The 6000-nt window shown below is 54.6% G+C and overlaps 1 long non-coding RNA gene across 3 annotated transcripts in view; it reads left to right on the top strand.

Moving 5' to 3' along the window:
- The window catches only part of LOC144147127 (uncharacterized), a 442884-nt gene that overhangs the window by 165529 nt on the left and 271355 nt on the right, over positions 1-6000 (top strand). The gene's annotated exons all lie outside the window — the stretch shown is intronic.

Genomic DNA, 6000 nt, shown 5'->3' with positions numbered 1-6000 from the left:
ACTGTTTATTTCATAGCGAGAGGTGAGCCGAAGCCAAATAACAACGCCCTGACGGGCGAGGTTACAGTACAGGACTCGAGCAGAGTGACAGCAATGATTCACTGCTCAAACAGGAATGGGTTATAGCGCTGAGAGGCTCGTATTTATACCCAAAAGCGCAACGGTCAAAACAGCGTTCCCTCTAGATTTGTGCACACGCTACGAACGTCACAGACACACACAACGCTCTTTCCAGAGTTCGCGAGCAGTCGGTAGCATCGGCGCACGTTGAGTCCGAGAGAGGGGAGAGAGGAGGACTCCGCTGCGATCGCGGGGCCTCTGTGTCCTTGAACAAGTCTCGGCGCGCCTCGCCGGCAACTGCCGAAGTTTGAAACGTGCCGAAAGCGAAGCGTCTGACCCAGGCTTGTAGAGACGTGAAAACATGAGTCACCGACACGGTGGGGCTTGCTCGATAGGCGCACGTAGTGGCTTCGCCTCACAACCGAGGAGTGATCAGACAAAGCCCGTCGGTGGGCCCATACGTAACAGGATATTTCTATAGTTTTTCTGTGGGTGTTTATTGTCTAGAAAGCTATTACCAGCATTTTTTGTAATATTTCTTCTGGGACTATTAAAATAGGACATAAGAGAGCGAGAGAGAGAGAGAGAGAGAGAGAGAGAGAGAGAGAGAGAGAGAGAATAAAATAGTTTTATTTATCCAGCAGAGGCTGAGAGGCTGATGTGTGGGCCTCGCCCCGTGGAAGGCGCCCCTAGTCCGGCATGCCTTGACTTCGGTTGGCCGTCCGTGCTCGGGTCTTCAGCTTAAGCTGGATATCCGGGTCCGGCTGGCCAAGGAAGCCCTCCACTGCTCGAAGGTGGGGTTGGGATTTGGGGCAAGTCTGGAGTTCGTTGACACTCCCATATTGTCACGGGACCCCATGGCGGCATAGCTCAGCATCGAAGACGACGTGGAAGAGGGCGTGTGCAGACTCAGCGGATTCGGCCTTGGTTGCTTGTAAATACTGTAAGGCCGTGTATATAGTGCCGTCCGACGGTATTATAAGCACTCCACTATAACGACGTCCACCGGCGTTTTGTTGTAAAATTGCCGCGTCTGGCAGTACATCGTTTTAGATAATGTAAAGCTAGGCAACGTAACCTAAACATAACATAAGATAACCTAACGCGCACAAAGAAGTCATTTAAAACACCAAAACTAACCTAAGGCATAAAAATTACCCTTCAATTAAATAAGGAAAAAAAACCGAGGCAAAAGCCGGTCTCGAATCATCGACTTTAGGATCAAGAAGCTAAGCTCTACACTACAACGACAGACTCTTTGGCCGGTCCTAGCCTAGTGTTAAATATTCGAATGTCATCGGACGGCACTCTAGCCATGCCTGCAACGATCAGCTATAGTGCCGTCGGACGGCACTCTAGGCACTGCGATACTGTAAATAGATCGTTCCACCACATTCCATCGTTCGTCTCATTTATGTCCTGGCGCCGCGTAACATTCAGGTTCAGCTGCTGGGTCTCACGCGTCACGTGTGCCCGGACGTGTACGCCAGTGACGTGTGTAGTGTGTGCGGGCAACATCGCGCAACTCTGGCCCACATCCTGTGGGACTGTGCAGTGCACCCCGTGGAAGCTGCCGACCTCTACGGCCGGCTGCCGGACACCATAACGAGTGCCGTATATTCGACGGACCTGGCCGCACAAACTCTAGCTGTCCAGCAGCTCGAGGCTGCTCTCGCCAGGAAGAAGCGGAGCGAGTCGCAGACGGGGGGGAAAGGGACGAACTCCCGAGTACCTTTCGCGCACCGCTCACGCCGGCGGGGCCTAGTCCCGAAGACGTCGTGAACGTGGGTGGGATGTGGAGGGTCTGCGCATCCCGACCTCCCACTCCCTGCTGGCCATAAATAAAGTATTTCTCTCTCTCTCTCTCTTCCCATCGCGGTCTCAGCCTCGCCCGGTCTCGTCTCCCGAAGCCATTGCTACAAGCCTCTTGGATCCCGTCGGCCCGCCCCAGCCCCGGTGAGACATGAACATGACCATCCCCAGCCCCGTTTCCCCAGCCAGTGACCCGCCGTGACCTTCCGACGCGACCAGCCGTGACCCAACGATACGACGACGCCGATCCCCTGCCCAGTTCTCCGGCGGAGCTCCAAGGGCTTTGACCGCTGCTTCGCTCCATCGGCGGGAAACGCTGTTCAGGGGCCGCAGCTCATCGAACCATCGTAATCCATGGCGGTCAGAACATTTCCCCTCTCTTCTCCTCTCATTCGCATCCTCACCGCATCAGAACATTTCTTGTCAACCGGGACGGTCGCCTTCGACGTGGGGGCTATGTCACAAGGTGTCGAAGAAGGGCGCAGTAGGGTATGCGCCGCTGTGGGCCCGATGAAGAACGACGAAGAAGAGCTGTGTGTGGGGCGTGCAGCCTGGGCGAACGCTCGGCAACAGCTGCCTTGTAAATAATGTAAATATGTCATCGCGTACTGTGAATAGATCGTGTCGTCATCCACCATGGTTCGCCTCATTCCTTCTGCCGCCACGTTACATTTTGAAGGAATCAACGGCACCGCCTTCGAGTCGTATGAGTCGTATCCCTATGGCCTTGACCGGGACGGTCGTCTTTGCCCATGGGGCATTGTCCACTGCAAAGACGACCGTCTCGGTCGAGGCCATAGGGATAGGACTCGTAGGCGGTGCCATTGATTCCTTTCTCCTGCGAGGGTCCGAGTCGGCAGATCGACCTTGTCTTAGCAGCGCTCGAGCGCCAGCCGCAGTAGTGCACGCGGTTGCTGATAGGTTGAGCGCAATTGCAGAAGACGGGTGCTGTGTGGTTGGATGTGCCTGTACGACAATCAGCTTTGTTACTGGGGCCTCTCAACCGGGTAGCTCCAGGCAGCTCCTGGTCCACAAGCTGTTGCACCAGTATCTCAATTTTTTCGTCGGGCCAAAGCTTTCCCGTCGCGGAGAATCCGTCGGCAGTAACCAGTGCGAGCTCTCCTACACAACCTACGTATATGTCCCATCCCCAGACATATGCATCCAGACCACAACCGAGAACGACGACTCGCGAGAGCCAAGGCCCTAACCGCCACTCACGCCACGGACACAGGAGCCTTCTACGTCGACGTCGCTCAACACCCAGGTCGACCAGACACCTACACCGCAGTGGTGATAGCCGCCACCACTGGCGACCTATTTACGGCGGGCAGCATCAAAGCCAAAGACACGAAAAACGCTGAAGAAATGGCCATCGCCTTGGCGTTCACTAATCCGAAATGCTCCACGGTGTTAAGTGACTCTCGCTCAGCGATCACCAGTTATGCTACAAACAGTGTGACCCCCAGTGTTGTGAGGGTGTGCGGTACCCTACCCCCCCGGTCGGCACCAGTGACTATAAGATGGTTCCCGGCACACGTGGGCCCATTGAACTCACGAGAAGGGCACAGCAACCGCAACGAGGAGGCGGACCGGACTGCACACGCGCTTACCAGCCGCGAAGCGTCCGAGAGTCCGAGCCTCCCACCAGGGTTGCAGGTGCCTGAAGAAACGACACCACTCACCACATACAGGGAGATCCTGGAGTGGTACCGACATAGCCGCAGGACCTTTCCCCCACCCCATCCCAAATTAACAAGGAAAGAGTCAGTGGTATATAGACAATTGCAGACGAACTCTCTACTGACCCCAGTGATAGCTAAGCATATATGTCCAGAAGTGTATACCAGTGATCTGTGCAAACTGTGTAATAGAGACAGAGCCACGGAGGCCCATGTCTTATGGGACTGCCGAACTCATCCAGAACAAGCGAAAGGCACCACGCTCCCGCCGCAGCTTACAGCAGCAGCGAGAGATGTCAATTACAACTAACAACTCCAGGCCGTCCAGCTGGTGGTGGCTGCCCTGAACCGTCAACGGCCTGAAAGTGCTCCTCCAACAGAGGACGCGCAAGTAAGCCTTGACAGGGGCCCAGCTATCACGACGTCCTAGGCCGCGTCCCCGCAGCAGGTGTTTTCCCAATAAAGTTGTTTCCTCCTCCTCCTCGATGATGTCGACGCGCAGTCGGAAAGTTTTGACGTCGCTAACTGCGGTGAGGACGAGATGGGATGAGTAGGTACATTGAAGTCCTGGCCGCCGCATATTATTGTGATAGCCGTGATAAACACCGGTCCCGGAACAGCTGTGACCACCGCAGACCCCACGAGGCAGCGTCCAAAGCCCTCGGAGAAGCGCCGGAGATCTGGGCGGGGGAACGTCGTCGGCTCTACGTCTGGTCGGGGCTGGTCAGTTCGTCTGGTCTCGGCGGGGCACGGGCAGGGGACACGGGGCTGGGGAATGGTCGCGTCCATGGCTCACCAGGGCTGGGGCTGGCCGACGCTTTCCAAGAGCCAGGATGAGACTGCTTCATTAGTCGAGGCGAGGTGAAGCTCGGGGCCGGTATGGGACTGTACCCCGCACCTTCACCAAAATGTTACGTAGCGGCAGAAGGAATGAGGCCAACCATGGAGGATGACGACACGATCTATTTACAGTACGAGATGACCTATTTACATTATTTACAAGGCAGCTGTTACCGAGCGTTTGCCCAGGCTGCACGCCCCAGACACAGCTCTTCGTCGTTCTTCATCGGGCCCACAGCGGCGCATACCCTACTGCGCCCTTCGTCACCTCGTGACAATATGATGTGGTAGAGGTTGCCAAGCTGGGGACAGTAAGCACAGAGGGAAGGTTGTTGGGTGGGGAAGATGAGGCGGAGTCGGGTGGGATGTGGGCATGTATTTGCCTGGAGACGCCGCCAAGTTGCACCTTCCTCTCTGGAGAGACGCCAGTGCGGTGGTGGGAGGCTGCGGCGAGTTTGCTTGTAATGGGAGAGAATTTCTGTGTGGCCGCTCAGTGGGTGGGGTTGATCTTGAGGGGGTAGACATTGGCCAGGTATAGGCTTTGCACAACACGTCTTTTATACTACACGATCTGTGGGGAAAAAATGTGTGCACGCACTCCGTTCAGATAGTTAACCAGCGGGTTTCTAACGTGCGGCCGGTGTTTTCCCATGTGTTAGTCCCTATGGTTCACTAAAGCCTGTACTTTTGCCCGGGCTGCAGCATCGGCACGGCAGAGCGAGCTGGTTCCTGTTTTATCTCTGAAGTCACTGATCGCAAGCTGCTTGCTTCTCGGTGCTAGGCATGACGCTTCGCATACCCGTTTTGAATTAACGTGAGGCCGGTGTTTGCCATGGGCCCGTTGTCGCTTCGCCGCCCGCACCGCCGCTGCGTCCAGCTACCATTTTCGCTTCAGCTGTGCGTCACGCACAGCTGGCAATGCTACACGTTGAGCTTGAACGAGCTGTAATATGAAGTTTGTCGTCTCATGAATTTTCACACGAAAGTGTTTTATTCCGAGATACACAAATATTTCAGTGACGTCATATTTGTCACGGAAGTGACGCCAGTGCAACAAAGCAAGCGGCCTGTAAAGTATGCACTCCTGCACAGAGAGTCTTCTTGCGGGGAAGCAACCTTTAGAACCAAAGAGTACGTTATGTGTACTTAGGGTTGTTCGTTCTCGGATTCTATATTTTAACACGAAAGTGTTATGCCGGGATACACCAAGATCTCACTGACGTCATATCCGTCAGGGAAACGACGCCAGTACACCTTTGCGAAGTGACCCGCCAGGAGGACGTTGCTCGCCAAGCACACCCACAAGACAGCCGCCGACTCGCAAATCATACTCGGCTTATTTCGCTGCACGTTTCGCTTTCGTGTTTTACCGATTCCTTTGACATAGGAATCAACCATATTTTTTATATAATCTTATGTGTCAAGGGTTCAAAATACTGCTCCCTCAGTGCTCAATACCTAACCTCTAGGTTGGATGTCTAACAGGTAGTCTCGGCATGAAGAAGAGACTTTTCAAGCGCAGAAGTTGGTGGACAAGGTCCCGTGTTGCTCCAGTATTGGGGCACATAGATGAGTATTGTAAGATTGTACCTTACGAACGAAGTTC

Source organism: Haemaphysalis longicornis, unplaced genomic scaffold (assembly GCF_048455015.1).
Source record: "Haemaphysalis longicornis isolate Haplotype H1 unplaced genomic scaffold, Haemaphysalis longicornis Haplotype H1 scaffold_7, whole genome shotgun sequence".
In the NCBI taxonomy this organism is placed as follows: domain Eukaryota; kingdom Metazoa; phylum Arthropoda; class Arachnida; order Ixodida; family Ixodidae; genus Haemaphysalis; species Haemaphysalis longicornis.
This window is presented reverse-complemented; position numbering and strand designations above follow the sequence as displayed.